At 47.0% G+C, this 21676-nt stretch overlaps 1 protein-coding gene and 1 long non-coding RNA gene across 3 annotated transcripts in view; one reads left to right on the top strand and one right to left on the bottom strand.

Moving 5' to 3' along the window:
* Window positions 1-21676, top strand: part of EEPD1 (endonuclease/exonuclease/phosphatase family domain containing 1) — a 127951-nt gene that overhangs the window by 42683 nt on the left and 63592 nt on the right. The window lies entirely within an intron of this gene.
* On the bottom strand, window positions 10779-14271 carry LOC122438389. The gene is made up of 3 exons (XR_006268536.1): window positions 14115-14271; window positions 12261-12510; window positions 10779-12127 (listed from the first exon to the last, which is right to left on the bottom strand). It is a non-coding gene; the product is annotated as an uncharacterized LOC122438389 (long non-coding RNA).

Genomic DNA, 21676 nt, shown 5'->3' with positions numbered 1-21676 from the left:
GAGATGGGGGTGGAGGAGCCCGGAGGCAGCTGTCACCTGGCCTGCTGAGTCCCCCTCCTGTTATGCCAAGACAAAGGTGGCCCTAGTGGGGGCTGGCTATCATTCACTTTCCACATTGAGACTTGAGCCCACCCTGAAGGATAGCGGCAAGCACTCAGACTGGGAATGACTAGTGACGTGTTCAGTTGCCTGGTCTAGTGTGCACCATCCCAGGAGGTGTAGATCTGGGCACTTAAAACCATCCCAGATGCAATGCTGGGTCTCTAACCAGATGTGCTTCATTTTGTGACTCAAGGTTGCACTTTTTTGTTAGTCTGATGGGGCTTATCCTAGGGACAGTTTGTGGCCAGAGACCACAGCCTTTTCTGCCTTGGGAATCCAGGATCCTGAGGCTATTTGTGACCCCTGCCCCACACCCTTGAGGATACACGGGCGGGTTGGGGAGGTCAAAGTTTGGGGCACTGAGACTCTTCCAGGTTATCAGAAGCCTGCAGGTTAAAATGCCTCGTCTCTACCTGCTCTGCACAGGCACGTGGGGCTGAGTTGCATGGGCAAGAAGGCGCTGGGCACCCAAGTCTCTCAGTTCAGTTCAGTCACTCCGTCGTGTCTGACTCTTTGCGACCCCATGGACTGCAGCACGCCAGGCCTCCCTGTCCATCACCAACTCCGGGAGTTTACTCAAACTCATGTCCATTGAGTCAGTGATGCCATCCAACCATCTCATCCTGTGTCGTCCCCTTCTCCTCCTGTCTTCAATCTTCAACCCTTTTCTAAAAGCAGAGCGCGTGAGTTTTGCATTGCAGATGTGATACTTATTTTTAAACGCTGTGTGCGAGCAGTGACGCATCCCCTGCCAGCTAATCTGTGTTGTGTAAAAGCACACAAACCACAAATTATTGTTAAAAGGGAAGAAAGTCAAAGAACAGATGCAGTGAACCCCTCGTGTCATGTGACTGGAGGGAAAAACTCTGCAAGAGGCATTTCTGAGCAGCAGCAGAGGGAAGACCCATGTGACTGGAACGAACAGGCAGCAGATTCTGTCCACTTGTCTTCTCTGGGGTAACTGACACCATCCTTTGTCTCTGATTTTCAGGGTACTGATGATGTCCATCTCTGTGTGTATGTATTCCTTATTGCTCTTTCATTAAAATGAGGTGCAATAATTGGCTTGTACCTGCTGAGAGAAAAAAATCAGGAGTATAGAGCTTGCAGTAGCATCACAAAGGGAACAAACATGGGACTTGAGTGGGAGAATCTTACCGGGCTTGCATCTCAGCACTAGGTGATACTAGGCAGGCCTGGTTTACTAAAGTCAGAGACTGTCATATAACCCAACTCCCCTTATATAAAAAAAAAAAATTGCTATTAAAATCTAAGAGTAGAAATGATACTCCTTGGGCCACTAGTAGGACTATGTTGTGTTTCCATGAATGAAATTTGAGACCTTCTGGATCAAGAAACGAAAAACATGTGTGGGGGGAATTACTTCTCTGTTCAGAGGTCAGGGCTGGTTGGTCTGCACATTCTCCCTGAGGATGAGTGATGCCCTGATGCTCTGGGTGGGAACGGAAGGCTGTGGCCCAGAATCCCTTCTGTCCCTCAGTTTCCCTCATGGGGCTCAGGTCGCTGGAGGGAGGGCACCTGGGGAGGGACTGCGGGACCCGGGCCCTTCCCTCTCCCTCTCCAGATAGTCGCAGCCTGGCTCTGCCCGGCCCTGACCCCATCCATTCTCCGAAGAAACTCCTGGTCCAGTGCAGGAGGCAAGCAGGACACAGAGTTTGAAGTTAGCAGCAGGGATGCTAATGAGTCTTGGGGTGAATTGGGTGTCAAGAAAGGCTCCCGGAAGAGCTGATGATAAATGCCAAGATCCAAAGTGCCCACCAGGAGAAGTTAGACGAAGAGGAGGCCCAGAGAACAGAGCTCCTAAGAGGAGGAGAGTGCAGGGGTGTAGAGTAAGAAGGCAAAGTATGGATGGAGTACAGAGAGAAAGTTTCAGGGGAAATGAGCAATAAGTCTGGGCAGGAAGAAAGGGACCCCTTCAAGCAGGCCTTAAGAGGCCACCCAGAGGTTATGCCAAGGGCAGAGGGAATAACAGGAGGGGCCAGAAGACCAAATGAAGCTCTGGATTTTTCATGTGTTGATGGAGCCCCATCCTGAGATGGCAGGTTCCCTCTCCTAGTAGAGAGTGTCTGGAAATGCTTCAGGGGCTGCAACTTCTAGAAAGCCCTGCCTTAGGACATTGTGAGATATTGTTTCATGTTCCATAAGGAGCAGTCTTGTTAACATGCGCATAGGGCTGTGTTTTCTAGGAGGAAGTTAGGAATCCAGGCCAACACTGAGTGGATGACCCAGTAGCAGAGCAGCTTCGCTCATCCCGGTACACTGTTCTTAAGGTTTTTTTCCCCCAAATAATCATCATCTTCCTCTAAGGTGCCCTTTAGGGCCATATCACAGCACTGGCAAGAGCTGACAGCAAAATTAAGCCTTGGACACAGCATGAGGGGGTTGGAGAGTTTTGCCTAGAGACTCTGGCTCCACCTGAGTCCTTTGGGCCAAGCAGCCCCCACCAGTTGTGAGACTCCCTAGTCCTGGATTTATTTTGAGTGGCCTTTGAACTTCATGTTTTGAGTCCTTTTCATTCCAGAAGAACTGTGGCTATTTCTGTTGTGAGGTCAAGAAAAGATCTGAGTTCATATATGAGGGACCTTCAGGTTTCTGGTTCCATGTAGGAAGATGAGGATGTCTACAGTGGACGTCCTTGATTGGGCATGATTTCCAGGCCCTGAGGTCCTCCTTGGCAACAACTTGGGTATATGTAGAACCAGATTCATTCTTTAGGGTCCGATCCAGGTCCAGGCATGTTAATTACATGTTGAAGGAAGAAATCCTGGAATGATGAAGGAAAGAGTGAATGCATCATTGAATGAATGCCAGTTCCAACCTGAGGTACAATTTTCAAGTTGACGATTTTCACCCCAGTAGTTCTTTCGACCTCCCTGTCTGTCCATTCCTTGTGGCCGCCTCCAAGGTGAGTATCCCCTGGGGCAGGGACACCTGACGGGACTTCTGCAGGCCTGGCCCCTCCTGCTGCCACCTTCTTTCTGCAGCTTGTTACCTCTGCATTTCCCTTGCATCAAAACATAAGTCTGAATCACAGCCCCCAGAGCTTGTGAAGACTCAGTTAAGATCTTATTTTCATGGGAAGAGCCCCTATGTGGCTTTCCAGGGATACTATTCTAGCCCAGGGATGGAAAATGGGACAGCCTCTACGTGATTGTTAATTCTTGCCAGAGCTGCCGTCCTCAGTGACCCTCTACTGAAGGGCCACCTGGGCATAGATGCAGATTCCCTAGCCCCAGTATGAGTGAGTCTGACTGAGCATGGGATGCCAGCCAGTGGTCATCATCCCTAACAGAATCCTAGGTGTTTCTGGGTCAAACGAACAGCAGGGTGAACAATGCACGTAGTTCTGGGTGGTGGGGTCCCTGGCTCCATCTGGACTGGCCTGGGAAGAATGCTGGGAAAGACTGAGGGCAGGAGGAGAAGGGGGTGACAGAGGATGAAATGGTTGGATGGCATCACTGACTCAGTGGACATGAGTTTGAGCAAACTCCAGGAGATAGTGAAGGACAGGGAAGCCTGGCGTGCTGTAGTTCACGGGGTCGCAAAGAGTTGGACACAACTTAGCGACTGAATGATCACAATGACAACCATGAGAGAAGTGAATGAGAGGTTGCATTGGGTCCTAGATCAGCCCTCCTCGTCCTAGCTCACCTAACTCTGTAGCTTAGAAGTACACATTTTAAAAATGTGGGCACATTATCAGAAATCCATGTATCCCTGTGTGTGCCGGGATTTGTTAGTTGATTCCATCGGTGATTTGGGTGTATCTTTACCTGGTCTCCAGTTACTCAACATGAATACTCCTGTCCCCGGAGACAGCTAAACTTTCTTTTTGAAGCTAATCCTTCCTAATGCCCCAACTGGGACTCCTGATACAGTGTCTTGCTGACTCATTTCTTCTTTTGCCCATGGCTATATTCCTTCAGTGATCGGGTATTATTGAGTGCCTGTTCTGCAGGAACCTGACCACTCCTGGTGATACAGTGAAGCTCAAGGGGCAGGGCCCCCTTTGCAAGTACTCTAAGCAGTCACTGTATTTGTGTGCAGTGAGATGGGAGGGCTAACAGGGCTGGCTTGTTGGAGGAACACTGAGGCCTGACAGACTTTGAGGCAAGAGGAGGGCAGGGGGAAACATGTGATTTGCTCATGAGAGAGAAGAGGTGACCCAGAGCTGCCCTGACCCATGGCACCCGGGTCAGAGCCAGGCCTGGTGACCAGCTTCCCTGATGGGATACTGTTACCTGCTCCTCACCGTGAGATTAGGGGTGGATCTGAAAAATGCTTCCCCTCTTAATGACTCACAAAAGAAGCTGAGAAAGCCATCCTCTAAGTCCTGATGCCTTAACGAACTGAGTTTGTGATGTCTTTTCCAATTTTAGTTAAAGACCTCTGACAAAATGTACAATGGTGAGCAGGGAACTCTCTGGGTCTGCCCACAAAGTGTAGAGCACTTGAATGCTGTGATGTCAAGGACCTTCTTCCCTGAAGATAAAAAGGAGGCTTTACAAGATTAGACATCCTGCATCCCTTCTGTGTGGGAGCACGCTGGATGCTGTGTTTCATTAAGGCATGGCTATAAAATTGATGAGTGCTCTGGTCATGATTGTCTCTTTCCCAGAGGCCCCAGTCAGACACATTTTCCTAAGTGCATGCTCATGGTCACTTGGGTGGAGCCCAGCACCCCCCTTCCACTGACTTCCTATTGCTTTGTGGTCTGAGAGGGAGGCTGGTAGAATGAGAGTGCCCTGCTGGCTGTGCTGGGAGCTCTCTCTATGAGGGGAAGGACCACAGGACTGCGGTGCGGGAGGGGGGGCGCGGTTGGGCAGGGAGCCTCCTTGCTGTTGCTGCAAAGCAGAGGAGCACCTTATACATCAATGAGAATCTCAGGACACACAGCTTTGTATGGTATCTTTGACTGACATTCCTGCCCAGAAATGCAGGCTTGTTCTCGGAGGATGGGAGCTCTCTGATTTCTCTGAGAAATCTTTAAGAAACTTCTCCAAAAGGTGTAGTGTGTTGCCCATATGCAGCACATTCTGCCTCAGACCCATTTATCTAGGTACTGTGCCTCACCAGCCATTTTTCATTGGGTATCAGGAAACTGAGTTGCCCTGGTTTTCCAGTGCAAGGGCTATCTGAATGATAAAGATTTTCTAGGAAGGAGGGGTTATCATTATTATCATTGTTATTAAAAGCTCATCATCCCCTCCCTTTAGAATTTTGAAAGAAAGTGTTACTCAGTCTGACTCTTTGTGACCTCATGGACTGTAGCCCACCAGGCTCCTCTGTCCATTGGATTCTCCAGGCAAGAATACTGGAATGGGTTGCCATTCCCTTCTCCAGGGGATCTTCCCGATCCAGGGTTAGAACCTGGGGCTCCTGCATTGCAGGCAGATTCTTTATCATCTGAGCTACCAGGGAAGCCCCTAAGCTTTTCTGATTACTGGCATGGCCCTTGGAAGGAAGCAGGGAGGACGGGGACTTGCTGAGAGATGGGGGGACATTTGGGTTATAGGAAGGGAGGCCTCATGCTTGGGATTAATAGTAAGCAGTAATTAGTAGTAATGTTTGGGATTAATAACTCCATGACTTCTGAAACTTCCAGGTCTCTGGACCAGTTTTGCAGAGACTATGGGGAAGAAACAGAGGTGGAGAGGTAGCCTGTCATTGGATAGGCCTGGTTCAGATCCCCATTCTCCCTCTCCTGGTTGGGTGATGGCATCCTCTCTGAGTCCCAGCTGCTTCTTCCCTAGACTGGGACTTATAACCTCTGTCTCGAAGCCGTGGTGCTCCCAGAACCCAGAAAGGAGGGGAAACTTCCCCTGGGGAAGGGAGCTGTGAGCATCAGAAGGATTGGAACCCAGGGGACTGCGGTGAACTCCCCCTCACCTGTACAGGGTTGTCACGGGACCAGCCCCGACACATGACACATGGAGCACCTGGCCCTTCGCAGGTGTTTATAAATGACAGCCATTGTTTATCACCTTGTAAATCTTGAGTTCTTAGTGCTGTTTTATACGATTTGTGTTTTTTTTTTCTTCCCCCAGCATCATATTTCTCTAAGTAAGCCCAGTTTTGTTCCAGAGTAAGAGCTCAGTTCTAGAAAGAAATGCTCACTTTTGGGAATCATTGCCTGCACATTGCCTTTTCTAGGTCAGATGCCATGAGTGTTGGCTTTGCCCTTCAGAACAGTCCTGCTGGGAGGTTGACACTGAGGGTGTTTTTGGTTTATGTTTTTGGATTGTTGTTTTGTTACTGAGATTACCAAATTTCCCAAGCTGGATTCATGCCTGAGGCTGTGGTTGGAGATTTGCGGGAGTCTTCTGTCACTTGTCTGTTGTGCCAGCTGCTGGCCAAACATGTACTCAGTCTCTTGAGTTCTGTCTGGCTCTCCTCACAGCTCCTCCAGCCCCGCAGTCCTTGATCATGAGCCTGCCCCAGAATCACCTGTTCAGACATTTGGGCTGTCTCCAGGTAACTCCTCTTGGGGTGGCTATTCATAGCAAAGGGGAAAGCGGTAACTTTGCAGTGGAAACACGTGCAGACAGCATCATGTGGGACATAGCAGCCTCAAGTATCTTCTGCTATGACGTCCCCCCAGAAGGGTACAACCTCAGTTCTGTGGCATTTTTGCCAAAATGCATGATCTGAATTTAATCACAAGGAGACAATGAACAAACCCAAATTGAGAGACTTTCTACAGATAACCAGCCAGTACTCTTAAATCTCTCAAAGACTGTCATAGGTTGGAGTGGACCCAAGGAGCATGATGCATTGTGGGCTCCTGAACTGGAGCAGGAAGGAACCTTAGTGGACACTTGGCAAAATGTGAATATGGTCTGTAAAGTACTATAATTAAAAGTTAATAGTATTGGGTCACTTAAGGCCCTGATTTAGATAATTACACTGTGTTTCGTAAGGTATTAACTTTGGGAGAAGCTGCATGAAAGGTCCTGGCATCTTTTTCACAACAGGGTGTGGAGTAAAGTGCTTGCAGTTTGGAGCTGGAAAGGCCTGGTCTGGGTTCAGATCTTGCGTCTGATAACTATTAGCTGAGCGACACAAGGCAGGTTGCATGTCCTGTGTGAGCCTCTGTTTCCTCATCTGCCCCCCCACTGGAGTTTCTCTGAGGATAAATGCATGTGCAATCCACAGTGTGTAACATTCCCTTCCCTAGTGATAAAGAAGGGATTTTTCTTCTTTCCTGCCTTCCAGCCTTTCCCTGACCTGCCCTTTATCTCTTGTCGTCCTCCACCGTGCACCTTCTGATGTGGTATTTTCAGAAACCTACACATGCATTTACACCCAAAGTCTAGAAAGCAGTTTATTGTTGTTGTTCAGTCGCTATGTTGTATCCAACTGTTTTCAACCCTGTGGACTGCAGCATGCCAGTCTCCGGGGTTTGCTGAAACTCATGTCCATCGAAGTCAACGTTACCATCCATCCATCTCATCCTCTGTCACCTCCTTCTCCTCCTGCCTCAGTCTTTCCCAGCATCAGGGTCTTTTCCATCAGGTGGCCAAAGTATTGGAGCTTCAGCTTCAGCATCAGTCCCTCCAATGAATATTCAGGGTTGATTTCCTTTAGGATTGACTAGTTTGATCTTCTTGTAGTCCAAGGGACTCTCAAGAGTCTTCTCCAGCACCACAGCTCAAAAGCATCAATTCCCAGGTTGTTGAGATGAGAAACTCTCTGACTGGCTCTTGCTGTATGAAGCCTGAGGCAGGATTGAGTCCTGGTCCATTCTGCTTCAGCAGCCCTTTTGCCATCTCAGGCATCCTTTAGGATTCTATCAAAGCCTTCTAGACCTTAGGCCAGCAGCATTGGCATCACCTGAGAGTTTGTCATGAATGCAGAGTCTGAGGCCCCACCCCAGACCCAGGGACTCAGAATCTTGCATTTTACCAGGTGATTTGAGATTCAAAAAATCCTCTGCTCGAGGACTTGACATAAAAGGACTTGACTTGCAGGAGAGCAATGTCTCCTTGTCTGTATCTACAGAGGGAGCTAGATGAGAGTTGATGTGAGAGCTGAGAAATGTGAGCTCAGAGTAGAAAAATCTTCAAAATACATCATTCCAGGCCCATCCTTGTGTGGAATTCTCTCCCCTAAAGATTTTAGAGGCCTGAGGCCCTGCCAACAGCCTGGGATTCCAACTGGGGCCTCTACATGGGATTGCCTGGCCAGGGTCTTGCCTGGAAGGGATTGTTTGTTTTCTGTGGGACTTGGGTTTCTTGTTCTGTTTACTCGCCTGTGCCAAACAAGCCTGGAGCCTCCACACAGAGGCTGGTGGCATCCAGCTGCAGAGGGTGCCCACAGGAAATGGACACAGCACAGGCTGCTTCTAAGTGACGGAGGCTTTGTGGCAGACAGGATTCCTTTCCGCTGGACTCAGGTGCCGTGCAGGCTGTCTTTTAAATGAAGTTAGCCTTTGTTGGATGATCCAGCTTTAAATGCCTTTAAGTTTAACCACCACTAGGCTCTACGAGGTGAGACCACCACCAGCCCCATTTGCAGCCTTGGACTCTGGGACTTAGAAAGGCTAATAGGAGCCTAAGATCATGTGGTGTGTAAGTGGAGCTGATATTTGAACCCAGAGCTTCCTTCAAGCCCAGTTCTTGAACCTTGTGTTGTACTGGCCCATGTTCCCTTCAGTGCCTAAAGCAGGACGGCCATCTGAGTGCCCTCTCATACACGGCGTGGAGGTGGTGATCCTGCAGTGTCTTTCCTGTCTTTTTGTGCTTGCCCTGGGTGGACCGCTTGTCAGGACCACATGTCCAGTGGGGCTGGACATGCTGACGGTCACTCTTGGCACACGGGACAGATATTGGGTTTTGGTTATACAACTGCAATTCCCAGAGAAGGAAGAGTGGCGGGCTGGAGGACCAGGCAGAATGTAGGGCAGTCAGTGCTCGGCTCCTGGAGGCAGGGCTGGGCCAGCGTCCAGGCTCCGCACAGTGGCTTTAAATGTGGCCACTTCAACAAGGTCTGGGGCAGTCAGAGGCTGGGCTGCACCGGGGCAGGGAGCAGCTCAGGGAAGCACCACGGGTCGGGGCTGTGCTGTGCAGTCGCCGTTCCCGTTCTGCAGTCAGTTTCCTTCTGTTTCTTCCCCCTTTCTAACAGATGAGCAGAGGAAAGCGGAAAACCATCAGAAATTCTAAATTAATACCCAGCCAGTTTGGCTCATCCTTGCTCCAAGACTCCAGTGAGGGATAGAAGCTGGTGTTTTTAAAAATCTGGTTCTCTTTCAGATGCAACTGAAAGGCTCAGAGGTAATTAGCTGTTCTAGAAAGACTGTATCATCACCTTAAAAAGCTGCCTTGTGGGAGTAGCCATTATCTGTAGTGGGATGGGAACATAGCAATAAAAATAGACTGTGGACCCTCCTCTGCAGGAGCTGAGAAAACCAGCCTATTGGTTTAAGGAAAATTAGGCAGTGGGCCAAAACTCACCACTCTCTCACTTTTTAATTTGAAAAAAATCTCACAAAATGAGCACATTTTACTATGAAAATTTAGAGGAGTCAGAAAAGCACAAATAATAAAGAAAAATCACCCTTAATACCACCATTTGGATGAACTGTTCTGAGCATTTTGGCAAATACACCTCCGATCTCCGTTCCTTTTGTTCATGAATGAATGTTTATTTGTACGGAATTGGGATCATGCTGATGTGCAGTGTTATGAAGCACTTTTTTCCCCCTCAGTACTGTTTTAGTCTTCCCCTCATGTTATTAAATGCTCTTTTTAGTAGTGAAATGGCTGTATTAGGTAAAGGCATCATAATTCATCTAAGGATAGCAGCAACCAGGATAAGGATGACCCTGAGTAGGATGTGTATAGAACTTGCTTTGTGCTGGCCACTATTCTGAGCTCTGTTCTGTTAATTCACTTTACCATCACACAGTGCTGTGAGGTAGGTACTCTCGTTATTTCCATTTAACCTTTGTTGTTTGGCGTTTAAGCTTTTCCTTTTAAAAATATATGTTTTAAACAACTCTGTACTAAGCATACATATTTAAGCACACTCTTGGTTACCTGTAGGTTGCTGCTGGGTCAAAGAGTCTGCATATTTTAAAGCTCTGATGCCTGTTGCCCATCATCCTAGAATGAGTCTCCACTCTCTGTCCCATCTCCTCTTCCCACTCGTTTGGTCTGGAGCCAACGAGTTGGCTCTTCACATCAGGTGGCCAAAGTAATGGAGTTTCAGCATCAGCAAATGTCTATTGATACCTCCCTGGGCACCAGAACCCGTGCTGGACACTGTAGGTGTACCGATGAATGAATCATGACTCTTTAATCTCAGGAACTGGTGGGAAGACCATCTTGGAATGGTTATTGACTGGGTGAACGGTTCAGTTCAGTTCAGTTCAGTCGCTCAGTCGTGTCCGACTCTTTGCGACCCCATGAATCGCAGCACGCCAGGCCTTCCTGTCCATCACCAGGTCCTGGAGTTTACTCAAAACTCATGCCCATCGAGTCGGTGATGCCATCCAGCCATCTCATCCTCTGTTGTCCCCTTCTCCTCCTGCCCCCAATCCCTCCCAGCATCAGGGTCTTTTCCAATGAGTCAACTCTTCGCATGAGGTGGCCAAAATACTGGAGTTTCAGCTTCAGCATCAGTCCTTCCAATGAACACCTAGGACTGATCTCCTTTAGGATGGACTGGTTGGATCTTCTTGCAGTCCAAGGGACTCCCAAGAGCCTTCTCCAACACCGTAGTTCAAAAGCATCAATTTTTCGGCGCTCAGCTTTTTAGGTTAGCTGTACATAGAGCCAGGAACAGTGGTTCAAGCTCATTTCTGTTCCCACCAATGGTCTTATACACAGGTTACCTCTCTGTCTCTCAACTATGCTGATTCTCAGCAGGGAAAGGGTTAGCTGTGCCTGGTGGCCTGGCCCTCAAGGCAGTGCAAGGTGGGTAGGGGAGAGGGATGGCAACTGAACATGACACACAGACATCACGTTTCATTAGGAACTAAAGCCGAGAACAGGGTGGTAATGGTGTGAGCTTCTATCATTCAGTTCTGTGCTCTTGGGAGATAAACAATGGGAAAAAATTAACAGTCTTGGACTCCAAAGACTGCTCTCCTTTGAAAACTATATCGTATGTAAGTCACTGCCCCATGATTATCTTGCAATGAAGAAGACATGTCCCATATTTCACATGGGAGGCAGGGAGTGGCCTGCAGAATATTTCTGGCCTCTCTTGAGTTTTGCAAGGGGGTTCAAGTTTCATGGGCAATGTGGCCCTTCGATTCTGGGTTCTAGTGCTGTGTGGGGAAGTGTGAAGGCATTTGTCTCATTTGATTTAGAAAACTGAGCTGCAGGTGGAAAGCATGTGATGTGACTCTTTTCCCCCAAATGATGTGACTTTCACATGTTTTACTTTTGAAAATGGTTAACAAATTCCCGAAGTGAATTTATCAGGTGATTTTATCAGGATGGCAGAGTATATAGCTCTTGGAAACCAGTTTTCCAGCTATTTTTTACAGGTTTAACACCTGCAAAGTGGCATTTTCTGCAAAGATGCGACAAGGATAGCAAAGAGTGTAAAGACAAAATTCCATAGAAACTCTTTCTCAGACTCTGGGGTAATGGGGCCACTGACCTAAATAAGAGCAGGAATCCTCCAGTACAATGAGCTCACACTGCCAAGATGGGCTGAATTGAGGCCGTGACATCCTCCACTCACACGCCGGTCCCATGTGCATTCAAGCCCCAGACGACAAGCATGCTGCTGTCTAGAGACAGCCAGGCTGCCCCAGACCCTCCCAGAGAGGGTTTCTGGCTCCAGGACCCTGGCTGAAGGCTGGGTGATAACAAGGCTGTGTCCCTGGATAGAGACACTAAGGAACAGAATTTTATCATAAGAATCCCAGGAAATGAGCAGACCTCGTCAGACTCCAAGGCTGGGTCGGAGAGAACTGTTCTTGGTGGACTATCCAGGAAACAGCACAGAGTCAAAATACAGTGCCGCATGTGGGACCGTGGCGTTTAGTTTTCTGCAAGCACAGTTTAAAAAAAGTAAGACAGAACAGGTGGCATTAATTTTAATTTAGCCCAGTAGATCCAAAATAGTAACATTCAACTTTTATGTACATAATCAACATAAAAATTACCAATGAAATAGTTTACCTTCTATTCGTGTGCTCTTCAAAATCCAGTGTGTTTTATCCTTAGCGGCACATCTCACTTCATAACCATCACATTTCAAGTGCCCAGGAGCAGTGTGTGGCTCATGACTGCTGTCTTGGACAGTGCAGGTCTAGAACCTGTATCACTCAGCATCTTATGAGTGAGGCTAAAAGGCCGCTAGGATGTGGTCTGGGCCTGTAACGATCACTGTAGCATTTGGTGTCGAGTCTTTCATAGCATTCTCCTGCCACTGGGGAAAAAAAAAGCTTTCAACCTTAATAACTTAAACTGTAGATTGTAATACTTTCCATTTTCATAGGGCTTTTCCATTACAGGATACTTTAGTATGCTCTCCTAAAACTGTGAGAGAGGCCAGGCAGGAACCATTCCTTTGGCACATGTTTATTAAGGGTATGCTGGGGGCTGGGTGCTGATTGGCAGACAACTCCTGCCTTCTTGGAGCTCAGATTCCAGTGGAGAGAAAAAGCATCATGCATCGCTGTAGTTAGAACTGTCGTGGGTATGAGGAGGGGCTATGGAAACACAAGAGAAACACTTCTAATTCTGCCCAAGATGTCAGGGGAGCACTTGAGAGGCGAGAGATTTGAGCAGAAAGATGGAATGATATCTTTGCTAGGAAGATAAACTGGAGTGAAAGGGAGATGCATTCTGAATGTCATCCATTTGGGTTAGAACTTCTGAACCTGGAATGTCCATTTTACAGCCCAGACAGGTGGCAGGTTAGGTCACCTGCTTGAAATCCTACTAGATGTCCATAGGCGATAGATTCTGGGAGAGTTCTGATTAGCTAGTTCTGGAGCAGCTTTTCATCTAAAATGTGTCCCTGGATATGGTCTTTAGGAAGGAAGGAAGTGGTGGGAAGAGCCCTGCCCTGAAACTTAATGATCAGCTGACCTCCATTCCATTGTCCTTTTCTGCCTTCAGCTACCTTTTTTTTTTTTTTTTTTTTGGTACGAGAACATTTTGTATACAATTCTCTAAGATCGCTCTGTTAAAAAGTGAAGTCGCTCAGTTGTGTCCAACTCTTTGGACTGTAGACTGCCAGGCTCCTCCGTCCATGGGATTTTTCAGCAAGAATACTGGAGCGGGTTGCTATTTCCTTCTCCAGGGGATCTTCCTGACCCAGGGATGGAACCTGGGTGTCCCACATTGCAGGCAGACTCTTTACTGTCTGAGCCACCAGGGAATCCCTTCCCTCTGTTAAAGTTCATGCTTTAAGAGCTGTTTGCAGTATTTCTGTTGTAGTTACTGGGGAGTCCTGGGGGAGACAGCACCATTTCTGGATGTTTCCATTCCCAAGTGAACCGACCACCCATCTGGAATTTCAGTGCAAGGATTTTAATACACAAGGAGCTGGGTTCTTGCCTTTTGTCCATACAAGGCCGTTGGCCACCACTAAGGCAAGACAGAGCACCCACAGGCCTGCCTGGGGCCTGCTGCCCTCCAGGAATGGTGAGCCTCCTCTGCACTCAGCAGTTTTTATTTTTATCTCATCAGCGTGTTCCTCCTTTTAAAGTGTGAATCCTAGTGACCCGAATGAGCTGTCTGTCTGGGCCTGGGCCAGCAGGCCTAGGTTACTCCAGTTCAGAGGCGGCCCTGGTCTGGGGTGGCAGGGATGGGGGTTCCCAGTGTGACTGCATGGGGCGGGGCAGGGAGCCAAAGTGGCCTGACAGACGGACAAGTTTTCAAACTAGGAGAAGGTTAATCTTGAAGTAAACCAGACCCTGTATTCCCCCTCCCTCATCCCCTTCGTAACAGCCCTTTTAAAAGAACAAGCAAAGTTTGCAAAATTCCGATGTTAATATTTAGAAACACAAAATCAAGTAGGCATACCTCTTCCAGTTTGGTTGTGGGTGGATTTCAGGCCTGTTGCCTCTGGCATCCACACATGAGGCTCTGCTGAGATTTCATCCATGCTGATGCATCAGAACAGCATGATTTCATACTTAGAGGTTGGGCACAGGAGTTGGGGGGTTGCTCTTTCCCTGGAATTGAGTGACGGCTGCCCCAGGCTCACAGGTCAGGATGTGGTAGAGTTTTAGAAACAGGAAGACAGAAGGCCTGCCCCACCCCACTGCTGGCTCATGAAGCTGGCATGAGTCAGAGGGAAGAAATGTAATATTTGTGGGCCCCCTATGCTATACCATGGAGAAGGAAATGGCAACCCACTCCAGTATTCTTGCCTGGGAAATCCTATGGCCAGAGGAGCCTGGCGGGCTACAGTCCATGGGGTTGCAAAGAGTCGGACACAACTGAGTGACTAACACACACACACACGCTGTACCAGGACCTGTGTTAAGTGCTTTTCCTCTGTAGAGACACACACACACACACACACACCCCTGTGTTAAGTGCTTTTCCTCTGTAGACACACACACACACACACACACACCCCTGTGTTAAGTGCTTTTCCTCTGTAGACACACACACACACACACACCTGTGTTAAGGCTTTTCCTCTGTAGACACACACACACACACCCCTGTGTTAAGTGCTTTTCCTCTGTAGACACACACACACACACCCCTGTGTTAAGTGCTTTTCCTCTGTAGACACACACACACACACACCCCTGTGTTAAGTGCTTTTCCTCTGTAGACACACACACACACACCCCTGTGTTAAGTTTTCCCTGTAGAGTGTTAAGTGCTTTTCCTCTGTAGACACACACACACACACACACACACACCCACCCGTGTTAAGTGCTTTTCCTCTGTAGACACACACACACACACACCCCTGTGTTAAGTGCTTTTCCTCTGTAGACACACACACACACCCCCTGTGTTAAGTGCTTTCCTCTTGACACACACACACACACACACACACACACACCCCTGTGTTAAGTGCTTTTCCTCTGTGGTGTGTACACACACACACACACACACACACACACACACACACACACACACACACACACCCCTGTGTTAAGTGCTTTTCCTCTGTAGACACACACACACACACACACACACTGTGTTAAGTGCTTTTCCTCTGTAGACACACACACACACACCCCTGTGTTAAGTGCTTTTCCTCTGTGGTGTGTACACACACACACACACACACACACACACACACACACACACACACACACACACCCCTGTGTTAAGTGCTTTTCCTCTGTAGACACACACACACACACACACACACACCTGTGTTAAGTGCTTTTCCTCTGTAGACACACACACACACACACACACACACCTGTGTTAAGTGCTTTTCCTCTGGTTGTGCACACACACACACACACACCACACAACACACACACACCACACACACACACACACACACACACACACACACACACACACAACACACACACACACACCACACACACACACCCACACACACACACACACACACACACACACCCCCCCCCCCTCCCCCCCCCCCCCCCCCCCCCCCCCCCCCCCTGTGTTAAGTGCTTTTCCTCTGTGGGTGCATGAGTCCCGCACAGCTGTTCTGTGGGCTTATCATTATAGAGGTAGTTTTGCTTCCTGGTAATTGGACCAGCAGCATCACCTGGGAACTTGTTAGAAATGCAGGTTCTCAGGCCCTACTCATGCTTTTCAGAATGAGGACTCTGGAGAGGGGCCAAGGCGTCTGTGTTTTAACAAGCCCTCCAGGCAAGCCCGATGCACTCTAAAGCTTGGACGCCTCTACTCCAGGGGTTAAAAACACAGGCCCAGAGCTAATCTGGGCTCAAACCTCAGGCATGTGGCTTTTGGCAAGTCGGGCAACCACTCTGCTTTGGTGTTCTCACCTGTAGATTGGAGGTGTGAATAGCACCCACCTCACAGGGCTGTGCGGATTACATTAAGGAGTATATGGTGAAACTAGGGCAGTGCTGGCGCGTGGTGAGCACACCCTAAGTATTTGGTCTCCTTCACTCGGAGTCGGCCACTTTGATCCCAGGTCTGCTGGACCTCAAAGCCATCTACTCATTTTATGGGACCAGCCGTCCCTTAGAAATCAAATTCAATTAGCCGTCACCATGTCTCAAACACTGTAGGCTGCTCTGTAGGCCTGCTGGCCGGGCGGGTCTCCTCTCTCCCTGCCAGCTCTAGTTCCTTAGTAGGAGCTGCTTGACCAGGGAGAGAAAGATTTTAAGACCAAGGCCGAGTTTAGCATGTGGCTGCCTTTATTGATTAGTGTGTATGATATACGAGGGGTTCTTTCCTCTTGCTGTTGCCGGTTATCAGGCAACTTAGTGTGAATTTCTGAGCTGTTCCTGTTACTGGGCTTTAAAGGAAGGCTGTTAAGAGGGACTGCTTAATGTGGCAAGCCGGAGGAGTTGTGTGGGCTGTACATGTTCAGGGTGGGTCGGCAGGAGGCTGCGTGGGGTTTGTGAGCCTTGCCTGGCCCAGGAATTGGTCTGGTGCTGTTGCTTTTGGGAAATGTGGGTGGCGGTAGCCACGGGAAAGGGCTGGTTGAGAATCAGTATTTTCTGAATCTTGGCCACATATCTTTCCATTTTATCATGATTAATAGGAGGTTTTAGTCCCATTTTGCAGCTATGGAAAGGACTGCCATAACGAAGTACCATAGAATGCGCAAATTAAACAACAGAATCTGTTTCCTCATGGTTCTGAGAAGTAAAAATCTGAGATCAAAGTGTCAGCAAAGTTGACTTCTGAGACTCCTCTCTGAGGCTTGTAGATGACTATTGTGTCTTCACATGGTCTTTCCTCTATACTCAGCTGAGTCTAAATTTCCTCTTTTTTTTTTTTAAGGACACCTGTCATATTTTATTAGGCTTCCCAAGTGGCGCAGTGGTAAAGAATCCACCTGCCAATGCAGGAGATGCAAGAGATGCAGGTTCGATTCCTGGGTTAGGAAGATCTCATGGAGAAGGAAATGACAACTCATTCCAGTATTCTTGCCTGGGAAATCCTATGGATGAGGTGCCTGGCAGGCTGAAGTTGTATTTTATTAGGGCCACTCTATTGGCTTCATTTTAACTTTACCTCTTTAAAGACCATTCTTGATTACAGTCACATTCTGAAGTCCTAGGGATTAGGACTTTGGCATATGGATTTGGGTGGGGTGGGATACTATTCAACACCTGGCCATGACACCTGGCCTCAGATATCCACGTGGGTCTTTCAGAAGAGGGAATGCCATGACAGGTTGGCCCTGAGGTGACTGAGTTCACTGAGGACAAAGAGGAGGGAGGAAGGGAGGGGCTGAGGCATCATGTGGACAGTGAGGGTTTTCCAAGCAGAGGGGTAGTTGGAGGGCTGGCCAGGGGGTGGGGGCATGGAGGGAAGGGAGGGCCCCAGTTTCAGGAGGTGATTGGTTGTAACAGTGCAGGCAAGTGACCGTGAGGGTTCAGAAATAGGTTGGATCTTGAAGAAAATGTCAGCATTTTTACTGATAGATTTTTGAATGACTTGAATATGAGGAAAGATAAACTAGTTTCCTAGTTTCCTGAGACTATAGCATTTTGCAAAGATGATATTTCTGCCAAAGTCAGTGCCTAGAGTGTTTAATGATTCCAATTAAATCCCAGTGGGCTTTTGGGAAGATGACAGAATGAGCCTAAGATTCTTTTGAAAGGATAAACAGCTGAGAATAGTCAAGACATTTTTTTCATGAAGGGGGGGGTAATGATATCCCTTCTAGTTTGTTGCCTGCACACTGCCCAGAGTGATCTTTTTAAAACATGAGTCAGGTCCCATCTGATGGTGTCATGCAGTCACACAGAGTGGAATCTCCCTCTGTACTGGGACCTGCGGGCCCTCAATGACTGGCTTCCCGAACCTTGCCTCCCGCCACCTTCTCGCTCACTAAAGCTCCAGTCACACTGGCTTCCTCCTTGTCCTGGAGAACACCCCACCTTCAGGTTCACTGCTGCCTGCACACAGAACTGTTTCTTTCTGGTCTGGACTGTCTCCTGCCTCACTCTTTCTTTCAACTCAGGTTTATGCTCAAAAAGCACCTCCCCTTCTGGGGAGCCTTCCCTGATCACCCTGTCTAAACCACTCTCTCTCCTATCATTCACTCTCCTCTGCTTTTACCTGGATTATGCACTTTATTTACAGCGAGGTGGGCTCTAATCCACACTGCTTGCATTATCGTCCAGCTTTGCCCCTTATTGCTATGTGGCCACCTGGGTGTCAGTTTTCCTCATCTGTAAAATGGGAATGACACTGCCTATGTCAGGTACTATTGGGAGGATTAGATTTGACACATAAAGTGCCCAACAGCCAAGTACTCTCTGGCTGGCACACAGAGTAAGTATTCAGCAAATGTTATTATTACTTATTCAATGTAGATTCCCCCAATAGAAAGGGGAAGCAGAGGCCCGCTTTGCCTGGTTCACTGGTGTGTATTTGTTGCCCAGAAATGTGCTTGGCACACAGTAGGGGCTTGATAAATGTTTGTTGAGTGAATACATGAAAGCATGATGGTAAAACTATTATAAATGCACAGTAATTAAAACAGTTTGGTGTATGAGTAGAGACAAAGATTAAAGGAATACAAAGATAAAGGAATACAATAATATCTCAAAGCCAATCCTAGTGTTTATGAGAATTTAAAATGGGATGATGGAACATCACAAGTCAGAGGGGAGTAAGGATGGATTATTTAGTAAGTGATTACTTACTAATGCAAATGATTACATCCTCTCCCGCAGCATACACCAGAATAAATTCCAATCTGATGTTTCGAGTTAAACCATAGAAAAATAAGAGAATATATGAGATTATCTTATTTTCTAGGTAAGAGTTGGTTTTCTAAGACAAAGCACTGGGGAAAATAGACAAGTGGCTTGGACTGTTTCTACAAATCAACTTCTGTGTATCATAAGTATTAAAAAAAAAAGTTTATAGTCAATGTAGAAAAATTGCCATATATAACAGAAAAAAGTCCTTTACTATATGAATTGTTGCTTATGTAAATCTGTAGGGGAAAAACATTAATATCTCAGTAGAAAAATTATCCGAAGAGAAGACATAGATCATGCACAGAAGTACATGCAGGCATGGGCGGGGGGTGGATATTTAACTTATTGATAATCAAATAAATGCAAAGTAAAGTGAGATAGCATTTTTTTCCACTCAGGTTACCCAGCAGGGGTTGTGTTGAGAAAGGTACTTTTCTAAATTGCTGGTAAGAGTATACCTGGGTAAAACTTCTCTGGCACAAAGTTTGAAGAGGCTTAACTATATATATACCTTTTGACCTGGTAAAGTCAACTCTAGAAATCTAACCTAAGGAAATAAGTAGAAATGCATCTGATATATGTAATAATAAAGATAGTCATTTTTCATAAATAATAAAAATATGGAAAAGATCTACATATCCAACAATAGAGGGAATAGTGAGTTATGATACATATACACAGGAAATATCATCCAGACTTTAAAAATATTTTTTCCAAGGTTATTTATATATACATTCTTAACCAGGACCTTTTTTCATCATGCTCATTAATGACCCATTGGCCAAAGCAAGTCATATGACCAAGCCATTGACTCAGGGAAAGCAGACCACACGAGAGGTGACTACTGATAACCACTGGCATAACCATCTACCACATATATTCATGATTGCAGTTCGTAAACATGAGACACTTAGAGACACATGCACATATGGAAATATGACAGAATGTTATCAGTGGTTATTCTCTAATATCTTATTCTGTATATTTTCAAAATTTCCCCTAATGAGTATATATTTTATTGTCATAAGTAAAAAATATATGTTAATTTTAAAAGAATGGCTGTGGGTTTGGAGATATTAATATATGATAAAGGGCAGATTCAGGAGAATTATTGGATGAATAGAATTAACTGGTGTTGGTGACATTTTAGATGATGGATGAGGCTGAGAGTAGGTGGGTTCAAGAATAATATAGCTCAGGCCTTGATTGGATGGTGTCCAAGTTTGAGGAAGGGATGTAGGATATCTTTGTTATGATATCCTTTGTGGGGGGAAATCTCTTCTAAGAAGTTGAATTTGAGGTCCCTCTGTGGCATTGTAGTTAAGAGTCCAGAGGATAATGGAAATATAGAACTGGAGTTCAGAAGAGAAGTGTGGGGGCTGGAGAAAGGAATGTCTGTTTGAATTACTGGTCATCACTGTGAGAGAGAAAATATGATTGAATTCTTGAGCTCACTAATATTTAAGGACTTGGCAAAAGCAGTGCCAGACCAATTCTAACCTATGACACTTCTTCCTTATCCTTTCCTGCCCCAGGCTGAATAACCCCATCCCACCCCCATCGGCTGAGGTCTCAGCACTCTGTTCTTCTCTTTTGGAGCACTCGACTTGTTTGTAATTAAGTGACCACTTGTGTAATTAACTGATCAGTGTAGATGCCCCCACTGGATTGTCAGCTGCATGAGGGCGAGGCAGGGTCTGTCATGTCCACTGTTGTTAATCAGGGTTGCCTGACATAGGTTTTCCAGGAGGATGAGTGAATGAAAACAGCAAGCAACCCAAAGAGATAATGGATAAGAAAGATTCAGAGAAGGTACAGGGGGCCCAGGAGAGTTTCAGGAGAAAAGTTTCAAGGAGAGAGCAGACACCAGGTGCCCGTGATGGTAAGAGATGGAAAAAGAAATCAATGGAGAAAGCAGTGTTCGAGTCGGGGTGCAGTCAGGTCCTGGGGGAAGGGAATGTGATCAGTCATTCGAGCAAAGGTGGACTGTTTGGTCTTGGAAAAGAGGACTGGAAGATCTGAGTGGAAGGATAGTAAGGAGGGAGGGACAAATACAGTTTGTCCCTTAGCATCCATGGGACATTGGTTCCAGGAACCCCCGTGGATTTCAAAATTCAAGGATGCTCAAATCTCTTATATTAAATGGCCTAGCACAATGGCTACAGTTGGCCATCGTATCCACAGATACTGGGATTCTCTCAGAGCACTCCTTCTCAAGTCTGGTCTGGAGATCTTAGATGTGAACCATGTGAAGTTGGCTGTGTTGAAATCTTCATGAAAGTGGCATTCTTAGCTATTATACGCTAATTCAGGAGTTCTCAAAGTATGGGTCCCAGTCTGGCAACTACCTCTCCTGGGAACTTGTTAGAAAGGCAAATTCATATTTAAGTAGAAGACCCTGGGGTAGCGCTCAGCAATCCATTTAAACAGCCCTCCAGATGATGCTCACTAAAGCTCGAGAACCACTGCCCTAACCCCAAAACTACAAGCAAGTGGTTGTTGGAAATTAACTTGCTCCCCTGACATTTATGCAGGAGCCAGCAACAAAACAACTCCAAGAGCAGGGATGTCTGTTTTCTTACTGCCTGCTTTCTGGAAGAATTTTTGAAGTTGTCAACTCAAAACTTGCTTTGGAATTCCCAGAGGTTGGGGAATTAGGCTGATAAGATAGAGGCCCCTGTCTTGCAGAGGCTTCTTCCCTGTTGCGTGATCAGCAGTTTTTGC

This window comes from Cervus canadensis, chromosome 3 (assembly GCF_019320065.1).
Source record: "Cervus canadensis isolate Bull #8, Minnesota chromosome 3, ASM1932006v1, whole genome shotgun sequence".
NCBI classification, from domain to species: domain Eukaryota; kingdom Metazoa; phylum Chordata; class Mammalia; order Artiodactyla; family Cervidae; genus Cervus; species Cervus canadensis.
This window is presented reverse-complemented; position numbering and strand designations above follow the sequence as displayed.